Genomic DNA, 17911 nt, shown 5'->3' on the forward strand with positions numbered 1-17911 from the left:
GAGCAGGGGTAGGCAACCTGCGGCCCGTGGGCCGGATGCGGCCCGGCAAGGCCTTGGGACCGGCCCCCGCCCGGTCCTGTCGCCGATTGCCGCCGGAGCCTTTGGCCTATCAGGAGGAGGCGGGCAAGGGGGGGGGGCAAGTGGCAGGCAAGGGGAACAAGCAGCGGGCAAGGGGGGCAGTTGTCTATAGAAGCCTCCAAAACATGCCTTTATATTAACATTTTTTAAAAATCAGCAAAAATTTTTACGTGTCCTCCATTTAAAAAATTGTGTCCTCCATTTGAAAATTTTGTCCTGGTTTATTTATTTAATTATTTTTTTTAAAAAAAATTATTTAATTATTTATTTTTTTGGCTTCGGCCCCCCAGTTGTCTGAGGGATAGCAACCCGGCCCCCGGCTCAAAAAGGTTCCCTACCTCTGAATTAAAGGCTGTGAAGTCAAAGGCTTTCATGGCCAGCATCCATAGTTTTGTGTGGGTTTTTCAGGCTATGTGGCCATGTTCTAGAAGAGTTTCTTCCTGACGTTTCACCATCAGCATCAGATGGCGAAACGTCACATAGCCCGAAAAACCCACAAAAAACAATTAAAAGCTGTTTGGTTCAAAACAATTCAGCCCGTTCTTTAAAAGCTTTCTGCTTTAAAAGTCTGCTGTAATAAAAAGTTTTTTGCCTACCAGTAGAAGAACAGCAAGAAAGGGGCCTTTCCGGTCTCCCTTACAGGATGTTCCAGAGGCTGGATCCACATTAATTTAATGAAATAATCTGGTTTCACACCACTTTAACTGCCATGGCTCCATGGTATGAAATTCTGGGGATTGTAGTTTGTTGTGGCACTAGAGCTCTCTGTAATGTTTTAATTTAACATGCACCCATTTAGTATGCTCTTGGGCAGTTGGCAAAAAAACCAGAACACAGCTTTGGTGCCTCAACAAACTAAAACAGTCAGAATTCCATAGCAAGGAGCCGTGACAGTTAAAGTGATGACAAACCGGTTTATTTCTGCATTGTGGGTCCAACCAGAGTCTAAGGGCAACCACTGAGAAATCCCTATCTCATATCCCCACCAAATGTGCCTGTGATGGTGGAGAAAGGCTTCTCTTGAGGATCTTGACCAGCTGAAACAGGGAGATTAAGGGCCAGAACAGACTGGCCAAAATAAAGCTGCTTTGGGTCACTTTGGAGGTATGCTGTTTAAATGATGCATGTGTGCTAAGAGTCCAGAAACTGCGTCAAAGCCGTGATCCAGTCCTAAGGACTGATGTGCAGCTTTGGCACAGCTTCCAGACTCTTAAGACACATGCATAATTTAAACAGCATACCTCCAAAGTGACCCGAAGCAGCTTTATTTTGGCAGTCTGTATGGGGCCATAGTTTGCGAGATAGCCAGGACCTGAGCCACATAAGGCTTTATAGGTCATAAACAACACACAGTTGGTTGCAGTGTATTCCAAGCCTAAGTGCTGAAGGCAGAAATGATACAAATTTTACTTTCCAGATTGCTGTAAACAAACATGCCTATGTGAATAAACTACTTCAGAATCTTCTCTGTAAACTTTAGGAAGAAATGAATTCTAGAATTTGTCTGTTAAATGCAACTCATCTTGGGAAAGCGGCCTTGGTTCTCATAGTCACCAATGGTTATTTATGTCTTGAAGCGATATTGAACGCAAATGCTTCTGCTCTGTTTCTAGGAAGAGATAATACAAAGCATTCCATGAATAGCTGGGTAATTTTATCACCTGTTTCTCAACAGCACCCGCAATGGAAGTGAGATATAGATGATCCTAAGAAACAACTTTGTTTTGGACCTGTTAAAATTACTGGTTGGATACAGTGGAGACTCTGTCCTGAGATTTTGTGCTATTTACAAGATGCAAGAGCTTCAGAGCAAGAAAACAGAGATTGCTGGAGACAGGAGAAATAATACATATTTATTTCACTGTAACACAAGAATAACATTTATTTTGAACAAGAGTTTGTTGTGGCTATTACCTTCTTAGTATAACTTTAAAAAAAATTTTTTTTTAAATGTGCCATTAAAATATTATTTCAAATATGAATTGACCTCAACACATTCATTTTAATAATAATAATAATAATAAGAAGAAGAAGAAGAAGAAGAAGAAGAAGAAGAAGAAATTTTATTTTTATCCCGCTTTTCCATGATGATCAAAGCGGCGTACAGATTAAAATTTCAACATCAAAGTACATACATAGCAATAAAAACAATATATAAAAATATCATGTTAAAAACTATTACACAGCCAGCTGATTTAAAAATCCACAAAACAATGCAAAAAGCATTACAAGATAGGGGAAAGGACATAATATCACAACTCATGGGGGGAAAGCTTGTTGAAAGAAAAAGGTTTCAAGATTCTTTTTAAAAAGATCCAGGGAGGTGGTGGAACGGAGCTCGTCGGGAAGGTTGTTCCACAGTTTTTGGGCCAAAATGGAAAAGGCCTTTTGGGAGGTCGCCGCGTATTGTGCAGTTGGGACCCTCAGCAAATTCTTCCCGGCTGACCTGAGTGTGCGGGGCGGATTATATGGGGAGAGGCGGTCCTCCAAGTACCCTGAGCCTAAACCATTTAGGGCTTTATAGGTAACTACCAACACCTTGTTTTGGCCTGGAAGCGAATTTTAACTCCTCTGTCCATATTTCAACAAACTGAACATTCCTCCAACTCATTAAACTTATTCTTGCTTCTGGCTAAGCAAGTTAGCTTCATCTTAATGTTGGTCTAACTGCTGTTTTAAATAGGCTTATCTTTAAATTCAGAGCAATGTCTGAACCATTTCTAAGCCATCCTTGTATTACCTAGGGGAGGACAACTATGCTGGAGATGGGAAACGATTCTGCCCATCCGTCACCCAGAGGAAGAGAGGCATACCAGTCTATTTTCCACACTCCAGAAATGACATGTCATCAATTCCAGGTTTGGCTTCAGCTGATTTTCATCCATGGAGGGGAGCTCATAGTGTGGTGAAATAAGCAAGACTGAGACGAACTGAAAGAAAGATGTTGGCAGCATGAGCTTGCTTTTATAGAATTAAACCTACTTCCTCAGATGCATTTGGACTGAAAGCTCATGCTGACAACTTCTTTCCTTTAGTTAGTCTCAAAGGTGCTACAAACTGATTCTATAAACTAACATGGCTATATCTTTGAATTCAAGCAAGACTGAGATATTTGGGGCCAGTTTGAGGTGCTTTGGGGGCACATTTTCATTCTGCTTGCATCCATACTGCAGAAATAATCTGGTTTGACCCCACTTTGCCATGGCTCTCTGCTATGGACTATGGGATTTATAGTTTGTTGTGGCACCAGAGCTTTCTGACAGAGAAAGATAAATATCCCAAAAAACTGTAAATCCCAGAATGCTACAACATATGGCAGTTAAAGTGGTGACAAACTGCATTATTTCTGCAGTGCAGATGCAGCCTTTGTCACCTGTCAGTTAATGGAATTCATAGAGTTTTCTTAGGCAAGAAATACTCAGAAGTGGTTTACCATCGCCTTCCTCTAAAATGTAACCCACAGCCCCTCGGGGGTCTCCCATCCAAGTAGTAATCAGGGCTGACCTTGCTTGGCTTCCAAGATCAGATGGGCTTTTGTGCCTTCAGTGCATGAACTTTAGGAGCCACTTGTTAGAAACTATTTGGAGCATATTGGGCAAAACCTACACTGATATAAATAAAACAATCAAGCACCACTTGTCTCATCTTATCCTTGTGCTCTTAAATTTGGGATGCATTGGCTGCATGCTGCTTGAAAGAAACATATATTTTGTATTTCATTTATTATTGTTATTATTATTGCATCTGCTCTGGTGCTGCAACTCCAGTTTCCAGAACTGAATAGCATGGAGCCATGGCAGATAAAGCAGTGCCAAACCGGGTTATCTCTGCAATTTGGCCAGGCGCCAAAGTCCATACACTGTGGCAATACCAGGGCCAGGTTGACCAGAGGTCCTCCTTTTCCAGGACCTGTGCGACATTCCAGCCTTCTGTCCAAGAGGGATTCCAAAATGTCCTCCATTTTGAGCAGGACTCAGAAGCATGGATTTATATTTCTTGAAGTTTTTTTTGAGCTTTTGTTATGGTCATGTCCTCCATTTTTTCCTTGACTGTCCTCCATTTAGACATGCCTTGTCCTCCTTCATGGTTAGGTAGGACACATCTGGTCAAACTGTATTGGGTTAACTAAAGAGATATAATAATTCCCTGCACGGAAGATTCGGGAACCCATGCGTTCCTCCTTCCCCACCACCAGCCAGTGGTGCGTTACCAACTACAAATCCCAAAATTCCTTAGGATGGATCCATGGCAGTCATGCTCTGGAGCCACAACAAACTGCAAATCCCAGAACGGCCAACTAGAAATCCCAGGATTCACTACCCTAGAGCCAGGGCAGCTAAGCCCTGGTGCCACTACAAATCCCAGAATTCCACAGCATAGAGCCAGGGCAGTAATGCTCTGGTGCCATAACCAACTACGAATCCCAGAATGCCCTAGCCTGGAGCCATGGCTATTAAAAGTGGATTATTTCTGCAGTGTGGACACAGACTTTATTAGGCTGATCAAAGACACACAGCTTTTGGGGGGTCCAAAATAAACACTGCAGAAATAATCCAGTTTGAGACTGCTTTAAGTTCCTTGGTTCAATGCTAGGGAAAATCCTGGGAACTGTAGTTTTGTGAGACATTTAGCCTTCTCTGTCGGAGACAGCTCTGGCACCACAATGGACTACAATCCCCAGGATTCCCTAGCACTGAGCCAGGGCAGTTGGAGTGGTCTCAAATGGGATTATTTCTGCACCAAAGCCCTGGTGGTGCAGTGGTTAAATGCCACTCACTCCCAAATGGCAAGGTTGTGAGTTTGATCCCAGCCAGGGGCTCCGGGTCGACTCAGCCTGGCATCCTTCCATAGGTCGCTAAAATAAGGGTCTACATTTGTAAGCCGCTTAGGGAGGGCTATCGCTCTATGGCTGCTGCCTGTCCCGCTCTGACCTGGGCTCAGAGGGAGCCCCTCCCGCGCGCCCGCTCTGGCAGCACGAGGACTCATTTCTGATTGGCTGCGGCGCTCCCTCAGAGCCACGCCCCTTCGCCGGCAGCTCTTGGGCTCAAGCGAGGAAGGGAAGCAACCGGCAGTCCGCGCGGAGACTCCCTCGGAGCCACACGTGTCTCTCCTGCCCCTCTCTCTCTCTGAGGATGTGGCTGAAATGAGACCCAGGAGGAGAGGGCGCCTGGAAGGGACATGCCCAGCAGCCGGTAAGTCCCCTTGGGTCGCTTCCTCCTGCAGACAAACTCAGGCTGCATCCACACTGGAGAGATAACCCGGCTTGGCACCGCTTTAACTGCATTAATGGCTCAAGGCTATGGAATTCTGGGAGTTGGAGTTCGTTGTGAGCCCAGAGCGGTGCGGAGCTAAACTACAGATCCCAGAATAATCTACAAATCTCCCAGAATTGCTTAGCATGGAGCCAGGGTAGCCATGCTACAAATCCCAGATTTATCTACAAATCCCATAATTCCTCAGCATAGAGCCATGGCAGTGAAAGTGGGGTCATACCGGATTGGTGCTGCAGAGTTGTAGGTTGTCCCGTTTTTGTCTCCTTGCAGCATGGATTTCTTTTTTAAACGCATAACAGCGCAGGATGCACCCTGACATGGATGGGGATCCTGCGTGGCTTGTTACTCAGATGTGGACTGTTTCATCAGGCTTCTTGTATGCTGCTGGGTCCTTCATTCGGCATAAGTGGGTTTCTAAGCAGCTAATAATTAGTCAGTAATAATAGGCACCAATAATAATAGGCACTCTTAGCTCCTAGGACGTAAACTAAGCAGTGGAGCCTTGCATCATTCATTCATTCATTCATTGCCAAAGAATAATTTGGGGATCGCTTCCAGTTCAGGGCCAGAATAGTATTGTAGTTTGACTATTACTCCAGGTGACCGGAATCAAATTTGCACTTGATCATTGAAAGAGGGTCGATTTAGGCAAGTCACACTCTCTCAGCCTCAGAGGAAGGCAAAGGCCAGCTCCCTTGGAACAAAACTTGCCAAGAAAGCCCTGCCATAGGATTGCCATAAGTTGCAAACAATTTGAAGGCACACAACAACAACCCTCCAGTCAAGGCAGAGTTGGCACTCTTCAGCTGATGATGAATTGTTTTAAAGCAAGGGGAGAGAGCCATGGGCCCTTATTTTTGGACACTTGGCTAGTGTGGTTCTCCCAATTAAGTGGGAGCTGTACAGGATTAGTGCCTATTATTATTTATTAATTAATAGCACTGCAGTTCTCCCAGTTAAGTGGAGACTGTACAGGATTGGTGCCTGTTATTATTTATAAATTATTATTAGTGCAGTGCTCTAAGTGGGTTCTGTATAGGATTGATAACTGTTACTATTTGTAAGGAAGGGGTTAAGGGTTTCTGTAATTTTATTTTGTATTTAATTGTGTATTTTTATTGGTGTAACCCACCTCAATCCTACAGGAGAGGCGGGATAAAAAAATTATTAGTAGTAGTAGTAATGAATTAATAGTAGTGTAATTCTCCCAGCTAAGTGGGGACTGTATAGGATTGTTGGCTATTATTATTGATGAATTATTATTAGTGCAGTTCTCCCAGTTAAGTCAGTACTGTATAGGATTGATGCCTGTTATTATTTACAAATTAATGGTAGCGCAATTCTCCCAGTTAAGTGGGTATATTGGTGTCTATTGTTATACATAAATTAATAATAATTTAATTTGACAAATATTAGTTCTTCAACCTTGGTAGAGTTAATTGATAGGTTAGTGTTAGTCTCCATTGACAGTGCATGTTGTGAAAATGCTCCAGCATGATAGACTCGAAGAACAAAAAATCCTGCCTTCTATGGTCTGTAACCACTCTGGTGTGTTGGGGCTGCTTGGTCAAGCCTTCCAGAAATGTTGGTGACACACTTTTTAGTGTCCTGGAAATGTCCCTGCTCTTGACCTAGAAGGCTACTTCCGGGAAGCTTTTCTTTTTATGATAGCAAAGCCAGTCTGTTTTAATAGTAGTACTTGAAGAGTCAAGGAGGTGTGGTAGATGAGGAATGCAGATACAAACTGCCTGGGTGTGGAGGGAAGTCAGAGGTTGTTTACCGGCATTTGGGAGCATGCTGTTCCTTGTTATGGGTGACAGAGAAACAACTTTAATAGTATACTGAGCCACACAAGTAGCATATCCCTATAATAAAGAAGAAACAAAATAAGGTGGCGAGGAACACTGGCAGGATAAGTATGCACCACATCGTCTCTCTCTCTCTCTATGACACAGTGTACGATTCGGAGCGAGATCCTCATAGATTATAAACCACATAAAGACATGTGGACTTTTGGAAAATGAACTTCCAGGGAAACATGAAGGAAATTTCTTGTTCGTGCATTCTTCTGTTAGTCTTTCTGTTAGCATGCTCCATTGTCACATGTGTGCTATGCACAGTGTGAAATGGTTCTATTTAAGGGTATGTGAGCCTGTGCAATGTCAGTAGAGGTTTAAATAGATTTGCATCTATCCTCACTGCATTATACTGTACAGTGTAAAATTGGCAATACAAAAAACAAGATTTTCTACCTTGCAAGATGGCTGATGGCACAAGTTTCCCATGCAGCATTATTCTACTTTTCAGTAGGCACATTTCTGTTTCCAGTCACATACTGTTGGCCCTCTGTAGCCACAGATTTTTTATCAACCAATTCAACCATTCACGACTTGAAAATCTTTTTAAAAAAGCAAACCTTGATTTTGCCATATTCTATAAGAGGTATCATTTTACTATGCCACTGTATTTAATGGGACTTGAGTATCCATGGATTTTGGTATCGACAGGGAGTCCTGGAACCAAACCCCAGCGGATAACAAGAGTCCACTGTATTTATAAATCGTTAGCCTCTGTGTTAATTGGTAATTTTAAAATCCCATCAAGATAGCATTTAAAAGCATGTTTTCTCACAAAGTATGCACACGTGTGGATTTATTTATAGTATGCATATTTTAATACACAGTAAGAATTGCTGAAGTGCAAAATCTGCCAGATAACTACTTTCTGGTCCTCATTTTAGTCTGAGAGATGCTACCAAGGCTACGATATTTCAACAAATGAAACCACTCAGGCACCCTTACTTAGAATCCTACTTCTGCTTTCTGATTTCAGAGATCTCCCTGACAAATACACCTTTATATGCTGGTAGTAGTGACTAATAAAAGAAGAGCCAGAGGAAAGCATGCTCAAACCTTTGTTGTATACAAGGTTTTCTTTCTTGGTCTCTATATCAACCTGGTGTTGCATCCATTTTAAAATCTCAAAACTCTGGGTCACCATATACCCTGAAGAAAACATAGGTTATGATCTTTAAGAAAATGTGGAGCAGGTGGTATTTCCTTTATGCCTGCCAGTTACTTAAATAAGATCTGCTGACAGTCTTTTTAAAGTACTGAACAAGGTTAACAGCAGCTGCTGGAGTAGGTGACTCTTTTTATCAGCAAACTCGTCACCTTTGCTGATCTGTGGGAAAAGGTCTTAGTCATTTCTAAAAAGAGGCATTAACATGATGATACTAGGATTTATTTTATTTTATTTTTTGAAGTATTACAAAAGATCTTATTTTGTCCCTCATTGCTCCTCAACTTTAATTGTAGAAAGGCATATTCAGTTTGAAATACTGATGGCTGTGCTGGTGCTTGCTCAACACCAGGCTATTTTGCAAGCAACAAGAATGCGATCTTATCACCTTCTTCTGTGAAATTCAGCCGGGATAGCTCTCTTTATCAGCTCTTCAACATCTCAGTGTTGGGCCTTATTAGTCATGGGCTCCCGTTATTATCGACTTTGGCTTTGAAGTATGAATTTGTATTTATTAATCTCACTACTTGTTTTGTGTATATTTAAACTGAGCCCCCATTCCCACTCACCTATTTGCCCTGGATGGAACTGGGCAGATTCGAATACCCCCCTCCTGAATCTCTCTGGAAGCAAATGCCCACTAAATTTACCTCTAATCAGGGTAATTTAACCCTGAATGCTATTGCAGCTCTTGCGGAGAGTTCACATTTGTGCAGCCAGTTTAAAATGAAGGCGCCTTTGCTGTCAATCAAATTCAGTTCTGCTTTCGTCAAGGTGATGTTTCCTACAGCAGTTGTGCAATCAGATGTGTGCTTCCCCCCTCCTTTAAAAAAAACAGGCGGCAGTATGCGCATATTTTGTCAAATTTAAAAATCTCCAGGTGTGTGTGTGTGTGTGTTGTGTGTATTTGGGTCACTACAGATTATGGATCTTCCTCTGTCTCCGTTTTCAACCCCAAAATGCAATCTAATACCATCTCTGCATCCTCCCTCCTCGCGGTCCCAGAATGCCTCATACACATAAAATAATAATAATAATAATAATAATAATAATAATAATAATAATTAATTCCTCACCCCAGTGCCATCTCTGCATCCTTTGCTTTCCCTCAGCCACCCCAGAATTCCTTACAGACAGTAGCAAAAGCATTCTGTATCAATTTGCCAAATTGAAAGAGAAACATTTGTAACATTCACATTGTAGCATTACAAAAAAAGCCTCTTGCAAAGTGTGTGCTGGGAGCAAGCAAATGAAAGGGACATATAGCATAATCAGCCACATTCTATCTATATATGTATCTACCTGTTGCAAAAAGCATGTACTTAGTCTGTCAAAAATAAAAAGAGAGAGAGAGAAAGTTGCCTGGTGTGAGAGGGAAGCTTGTTCTGTTCTGTGCCCTACCTCTGACCTAATTCCCTCCCCTGAACCTCACCCTTCATCCTGCTCCTTCCTTCTCCTCCTCCTGCTCCATCACCTCGATGGCCCTTGGCACCCTTTCTCCAAGGCTCCTTCCTTCTCCTCCTGCTCCTGCTCCGTTACCCCAGTTGCCCTTGGCACCCTTTCTCCAAGGCTCCTTCCTTCTCCTCCTGCTCCGTTACCCCGATTGCCCTTGTCACCCTTTCTCCAAGGCTCCTTCCTTCTCCTCCTGCTCCTCCTCCATCACCCCGATTCTCTTGGCACCCTTTCTCCAAGGCTCCTTCCTTCTCCTGCTCCTGCTCCATTACCCCGATTGCCCTTGGCACCCTTTCTCCAAGGCTCCTTCCTTCTCCTCCTGCTCCTCCTCCGTCACCTCGATTCTCTTGGCACCCTTTCTCCGGTTCCGGCCTCTGCCCTCCCTCTGACCTAAATCCCTCCCCTGAACTTGCCCCGATCATGATACGGGCCAAGTTCATATTCACCGGACCCAGTCCCCCCCCCCAAAGATACAGCTTTTATTCCGCTTTCAAAAGACCCGCGCTAAAGGGCATTTGCCCCTGAACGGGTGTGAAAGCCTCAATTTTGCTTGTGAAAGGATCGGGGCCAATATGAACTTCCCGTGGTTAATTCAGGTTCTGATCCAGGGTAAAAAGTAGTCTGAATGGCCCCTGAAAGTGAATTTTCAAGAAATGAAAGTTGTAAGGTAACAGAGCAATATGTCAAGAATGGCTTGTTGGCTTAAATAAATTGTTGGCTTAAATTGGAGGGATCCAGCAAGGTGGAGTTGTTGTTGTTGTGTGCCTTCAAGTCATTTCTGAATTATGGCGACCCTAAGACAAACCTATCATTGGGATTGCTTGGCAAGGTTTGTTGAGAGGGGGTTTGCCATTGCCTTAAAGGTATGTATCTGAAAAAGATAGAGGCGTTTCACACAGTAAAGGCCAGCTCTAGTCAAATTAAGCAAGTAAAAAAGAGGACCAGTCCCTTGCTAGTCCAAAATAATGATGATGATGATATTCAGTGTGGCTCTGAATATGTACTCAGCAATCACTGAAGGTTTTTATCCAGCACTGGATGATTTTTTTTGCTCTTTTTTTTTTTTTTTTGGGCCTGCTTTACCAGGTGTTTCATTCCAGACAAAATGAAGCTGTTTAAGATCTTCTTGATTTTGATGTGAAGATAAACATATGCTCAATGTTTCTCGTGGTGAAATTAGTGGGAACCTAACCGCTTAATGTTAATGTCCTTAAGGGGGTATATATTTAAGATGTGCTTGTCCAAAGATTTGACTCCTCTGAGTATGCATATTTCATAAAGAACATTAACTGGGAGCCCTGCTCGGTTGCATCTTCCAATCACATATGCAGTTCTGGACAAAGTGGAGTTTGCCCCTCTGCTAGGCCTTGAATCCCTAAATCCTAAACAAATGTATTAGACACAAAGTTGGACTTAACAGTTGAAATGACTGCTTCAGAACAAAGCCCTGTGCCTTCATCTTGTGACAGTGTTACCTGTCTACAATGCCAGGATAACATGATGTGTTGCGTGTTATTTTGGGTCTTTGCTATATTCCTGCTGTAGCTATCAGTATACTCAAGATCCACAGGCTAAGCAGTTTACATGCTAGTGGAGCCAGTACCTACACACTCTGTACAATTGGCACCCCGGCCAATAATGACAGCCAAAAAGCAATTTGAGTATGGAATCTGAATGACATTCTCACCACTAAAGATATCTTTTCCAGGTCAGAGTTAAGCGAGTCATGGGAATAGAAGATCTTGCTCCAATTATGAGTCCTCATTGGCTGTTTATTCCAATGTGGACTTGTGTTCAGGCTTCTTAACCTGTTTGACTTGGTTCTTGTTTTGCACATATGGAAATAAGATGACTTGCAAGTCTTGCTTCTTGGAGCTGCTAAGCTCTAATTAACAATGCAGAGTATTGTTATCTTCACAGAAGAGGCTATATAAGTATCCTATTGCCCTTACAGGCTGAGGCTCCTGGTAACTGTAGTAAAGGGGGAAAAAGTGATTCATCTGAAGAAACAAATTATAAGCAATATTTATTCAAATTTATTAAAGAATAGCTACAGGCATTCATTACAAAACTCTTACATACAGGTCTTCTATCTTGTTCAGAACTGCTCTTGCTTTTGCTTTTAAACTGTAACTTTACTGAATGACTGATTAAACAGACCAGAACATTCTAGATTTTGTTCCTGTTCTTTCTGATTTTATTTTTGAGATCTATACATGTTTTGTTTATCCCAGAATATTTTCTGGCAGCACCCAGCATGTTCAGAGACTTTTTATACCAGCTTCCCAAATTGGTTTATTTTAACCCATTATAAAATCATGAAGACTAGGAATAAAATTTGGGATTTTTCAGTCTGGATGTGCCTTGACAAGGAGGAATTTGGATGGAAACTTTACAGATGAGGACTTATTCTATGCAAAATTTTCAATTTTCATAGAGAATAGCACCCCCGCTAGAATACTGCATATTGTCTAAACAGAAAATGCAGTTTCATACACAAAACCCTTATTTGTGAATTTTGAACAAAGTATGTCCCCAACTCCAAATGGTGTTTGAAAATGGGCAATTTTCAAAGACTTTCTCACAATGGGAATGCTCCCTTTGAGAATGAAATCAGCAAGGAACTGCATCCCTAAAGTGTATTTGTTGCCCTGCTGACAGCAGATGATAGTGTTAGTGAATGGGCTTGCACTGTACTGGCCCTTGCTCAGATTAGAAGATTGGAATCTTTCTGTTTTCCCTATCTAGTCTTTCCAGTCCAACTCACAGCTTCAGTTCAGGATGTATGTAAATTTAAGAAGCAAAAAGCAAGTCAGAGAGCTGCATTGGGACTTAGGGCAATCTGTCTATGTGCGTGCAAATTAATATCACAGTTTGAATATGTCCCATCTTATGGTTTCCACATCATGAATTATTAGTTAGGCGGATATTTATTTCACAGTGTTCTGAGTGGCAGCTCAAGCACTTCAGAATTTTCTGCCAGAAGAGTCTTTCTTATGACAGAAACCATAAAGCAGTGATTCCCAAACTTTGGTCCTCCAGTTGTTTTGGACTTCAGCTCCCATTCTTGACAGCTGGGGCTTGTGGAAGTTGAAGTCCAAAACACCTGGAGGACCAAAGTTTGAAAACCAATGCTATAAAGTATAAGCTGTTGCATGGGATTCTGTGATGTTGATGAATTATGCTGGAACTTCTGTATGTTGGCTTTCTGTAGATGGAACCCCAGGGGGCTATCAAGTGTTGGAAACTTACAAATCAAGTAATAAGAACCAACTTTCAAACATATTTGTTGGAATGTCTTTTTAAACAGTGGAGAAATAGGATTTTTAAAACTAGCACATTTTCCTCTTCTTTTTATTATTCTTTGCAAATGAAATGTTCTCCAGCATTAGACAACCTGTATCAGGTTGGCATTATTGTGACCAACATGCATGTATGAATTTGTGCTGTCAGACTAAATGCATAAATGAGTGTTTGGAAGTTGAATCAAAGAACATTGTTAGGATTTGGCAGAAGTTGTCAACTCTGAAAGACTAGGGTGCTGCATTAGCCTTCCAGGGGACCACACCTTCATTGTACCTGCTCCTGAGTTTTGTTTTGTTTTGTTTTTGCACCCAAATGCCCTCCAGGGAACATACTGACATGTTTTTAGGACCTCGCTTGGCCCCTAGAAGTCATTTTGGGGCATGGGGGGATTCACAAAATTTCATTCTTGCCCTGGGGAGTCCAGAGGGCTCCAAACATGGTGGAAACACCTTCCACACACCCCTAGAGATTTGTGTGTGTGTGTATCAGAGTGAATTTATTTTTTGAAAAATATTTTTGCCCATTTTTTTTTAAACTGTAATCTTTTGAAAACCTTTTGGGGGCACACAAATGTCCCTGGTGCCCATATGCATCCTACAGGCCTAACTTTGTTCATCTCTGACTTCAGAGGAACAAAAAAGTCAGAAGCAAGGATTTCCCTAAGCATAGCAGAACAGAAAGCTTTATTTAAGTAGCCTGTTTACTTGATATTGACTTCTGCCCTTTTCACTTTTTTATACAGAGGTACCCCGGGTTACGAATTTAATTCGTTCCGCCGCCGCCTTCGTAACCCGAAATACTTCGCAAGCCGAAAAACCCATAGGCGCTAATGGGGAAAAGCCGCGATTTCGTGTGAAATAGCGCCGAAAAGCACCAAAATTTTCTTCGTAACCCGAAATAACCTTCGTAACCCGGAACAGTTATTTCCTATGGGATTTTTTCGTATCCCGGAAATTTCGTAACGTGGGTATTTCGTATCCCGGGGTACCACTGTATCTCCTACTTCTTCTTTTGGCAGACAATAGAATGTATTCTGTTGGTCTAAGTAGTGAGTGATATAACAGTAAGCTCCTAAAGTCTATCATCTTTTAACAGTGGGCTTAGTCAGATAAAGCTTTTCATTAGTTTAAGATGTTTCTAGTGTGCTTAAATTATTTTATTATTTAAAGTTGTAAGTCATTTCAAACTTTTAAATTATTTTTACTTGTATGCCACCTTGAGATCCTAGGGTATGGGTCAGGTTATACCTGTATCTTAACCACCATTGTTGTCGTATTAGCACAAAGTTTGAACAAAACCAAATATTGAAATAGTGTCCTTCAAATGCATATGAAGATACCCTTTCTCTTTCTTTTAACAATATAAAAATTAAAAACAAAACAAAGCTGGAAGCAGGCAGAGATGCACTTCTTGCTTTGAAAAACTGGCATTTTTGGATGTTAAATAGTTCTTGTGGAGACACTTGTGATCTGTGTAAATGGTGAATTGCCATTGTTGGAAACTTATTGGATGCATGAGAGGGCAGAAAAGGGGTGAACTAAGGATTTTGGAGGAACTGAGGACAACCAAATCAGCTGCATTTGGGGCCACCCTTTGGCTAACTTTGTTTTATATCCATATTCTGTATTAGGAGCTGTCTTTCTATTGTGATCATACTGCATTCTTCCATAAATGGTGTGGGACAACGTGGAAATATGGGAGGTGCTAGCAGAAATCAAAATGCTTAGCCACATTCACTTGATGTTACTCACTTCCCTTGTAAGATGGAAAATTACCAATAGTTAATGCATGACTGCTTGATGAATTTCTAACTCTCATGGATGTAGATAAAGCTTGAAAATGTGTGGACTGTATCTGCTCAAGATGTGCAAATCCAAGGCATACTTGTGCCATCCACAACTGCTTTTTTTCTCTTGATAAAAATGTCTAGGAGTGCATCTATGATGTAGAAATAATGCTAAATGCTGGAATTGCATCCTATGGAATCCTGGGATTTGTAGTTTTACTAGGTCTTTAGCCTACTCTGCCAGTGAGTGCTGATGCATCACAAAACTGGATTATGTAGGATGGATCTGTGGCAGTTGTTAAACTGCATTATTTCTACAGTGCAGATGTGCCCTAGTTCTGCTTTAGATGATATATATTTCCTGCAGGGATATGTCTATGTGTAGGAGAAAATGTGTGCATATGCATAGGGTTGCCATAAGGCAGGACCTCCAAACTGAGGACACAATGTAGGACAAATGTAGGGCAACATTTTCAAATGTAGGAACTTTTTAAAAAATGGAGGACATGAAAAATTGATCCTTTTTTTAAATTTTAATATAATGCATGTTTCTTAGGCATGCTCAAAATGGAGGACATTTTGGCATTATTCCTAGACAGAAGGCTGAAATGTACTTCTCTTTTGGCCAAACACCCCCCCCCCCACCATTCTACAATAAATTTCCCACTTCCAAGCAGGCATAGCATTTGCAAGACCACAGGCAGACCCTTGTGCCATTGCAAACTACATTTCCCACTTCCAAGCAGGCATAGCATTTGCAAGACCACAGGCAGACCCTTGTGCCATTGCAAACTACATTTCCCACTTCCAAGCAGGCATAGCATTTGCAAGACCACAGGCAGACCCTTGTGCCATTGCAAACTACATTTCCCACTTCCAAGCAGGCATAGCATTTGCAAGACCACAGGCAGTCCTTTGTGCCATTGAAAACTACATTTCCCACTTCCAAGCAGGCATAGCATTTGCAAGATCACAGGCAGTCCTTTGTGCCATTGAAAACTACATTTCTCACTCCCAAGCCTTCTTAGGAATTCCCTCCTTCCTCCTTTTCCTTGCCCCCTCCAACCCCCCCAAACCCCTCGCCCCCTCTTTTTCCCAGGTATGTCTCAACTTAGGAGGGATTTATGGGACAGATCCAAAGCCTTTTTTCTATTCTAATGGGGGCAAAGCCTTGAGAAGCCCTGGACCCCTGAGAAGAAGAGGAGGTGGCTTAGAGAGAGGAAGAAAGAGAAAAAGAAGATGAGGAGGGGGAAGAAAGGAAGAAAAAGGAGAGGAAGAAGAGGAGGAGAAGAAAAAAAAACAGAATAACAAGAAGAAGAGAAGGAGGGGAAAGAGAAAGAGAAAGAGGGGAAGAACAAAAAGCAACTTGCCTGCAAAGCCCTCTCCGCTTGGAAATTTGGAGCATGCCCAAATAAGGAAGCAGAGGGCTGGCCAATAGAGGCAGGGCAGTGCAGCAGACCCCGCCCCTGCTGGGTTCAGTCCTCCTGCTGCTGCTCCAGGCATGCTTCACAGGCAGCACTCTATAGAAGCCCTGGGAGCTCAGAGTTGGGCAGCCACCCGGGGTCGGGGTCGGGACGGGACTGGGCACGCCCCCAGGGGGTGGGAAAGTCCCACCCACCACTGTGAAATGGCAACCCTACATATGCATGCCACACCCATTTTGCCACATGTAGTTGGTGTTCATTAAATAATGTTGTACTCTTGATCATTCTCTTCCCCCCCCCCCCCTTACACAGAAGTGATATATGTGTAGGAAACATGTTTGGAGAGGAGCAGTCCTCACAATCCTCTTGGAATTATTTTACCTCTCAGTTCCAACACTAATTTTTCTTCAGTTTTATGTTGCTATCCTTTACTATATTTCTTTTTTTAAAAAACTGATACATGTGCATGGCACATGATATGTACCAATGCACATATCAATTGCAATGTGGTCTGCTGAAGAAAACAGATGGGAAATGGGGAAGATGAAAGGGGAACACTTGAAACAGAACTGTAAAATAGCTGGACTCTGGGGCTGAAGCTGACTTGGAAATGAGAGGTTGGAACAGTCTGTTGCTGTAAAAATATATGTGGGTGTATGAGAGAGAAAGGGAGAGAAACAAGTGAATTCTTTGGATTTGGTTAGCTGGAGCTAAAACCTACTCAGACTTCTTAAACCTGAAGATTATTTCTTGGTTGTTCTGGGTGTAAAACACAAAGGAGCTTTTCTAGTTTTCTTTTAGCATGTACGTACCACAGTGTGTTTGAGAAATAATGAGGGGGGAAAGCACACTACTATTTTGAAATTGGGGCTGTATTCAAATGTCATTAAGTATTGACAGTCAATTTAACTGTAGATTTTATTACTTCTTGCTCATATCATATTTTAAAGTATTCGTGGTCTTTGTTATGTTTCTTACAGCTACACTTTTCATAGGTTAGCTCTAGAGATTGGCAAAGGGAACTCTGTTAATGTAACAGAGCATTCTTGGCACATTCTCTGCCAGTAGAGTCTCTTGTATCCCCCCAAAGACTCTTGTGGGGGTTATGGGACTCTTTGGAACAATTAGTGATACATGTTCTTGCAATGACAGCTTTGATGTGGGACAGGAAGAGTGTGATCATTGCTCATGTCCACATCCCCATGATACGTGTTAAAAATGTCTAGTTTGGTTCTTATGAGGGTACAAGTGAAAAGCACTCATACATCCTTGGAGATGTGTGGTTAGGATGGCTGAAACTCTATAATTTACATATAGCTAGTAAGAAGATCTTGATAATCCTGAATAATGCCTGAGTGTGTCCATCTGTTGAGACAGCAGTGTTCTCTCCTCTCTTAACACCATTATCACCGTCTTAGAGACAGGACAGACATTATTGTAAAGCAAGGGTTGTTAGGTTCCATATGTGCTGCATTCAGCCCTTAGCAACTGAAAAAGTCCTGCCCTGAAGCCTCCCAAAATCCTCAGGGACCTTCTCCCCATTTTGTTAATATAATAATAATAATTTATGG

The 17911-nt window shown here is 42.0% G+C and overlaps 1 protein-coding gene across 1 annotated transcript in view; it reads left to right on the forward strand.

The window, feature by feature from the left end:
* Nucleotides 1-5134: 5134 nt before the first annotated feature.
* The window catches only part of MICAL2 (microtubule associated monooxygenase, calponin and LIM domain containing 2), a 189584-nt gene continuing 176807 nt past the window's right edge, over nt 5135-17911 (forward strand). Inside the window, exon 1 of the mRNA XM_042459493.1 lies at nt 5135-5270. The gene's annotated coding sequence lies outside the window, so the exon portion shown is untranslated. The remainder of the gene's footprint in view (nt 5271-17911) is intronic.

Source organism: Sceloporus undulatus, chromosome 1, assembly GCF_019175285.1.
Source record: "Sceloporus undulatus isolate JIND9_A2432 ecotype Alabama chromosome 1, SceUnd_v1.1, whole genome shotgun sequence".
NCBI lineage: Eukaryota > Metazoa > Chordata > Lepidosauria > Squamata > Phrynosomatidae > Sceloporus > Sceloporus undulatus.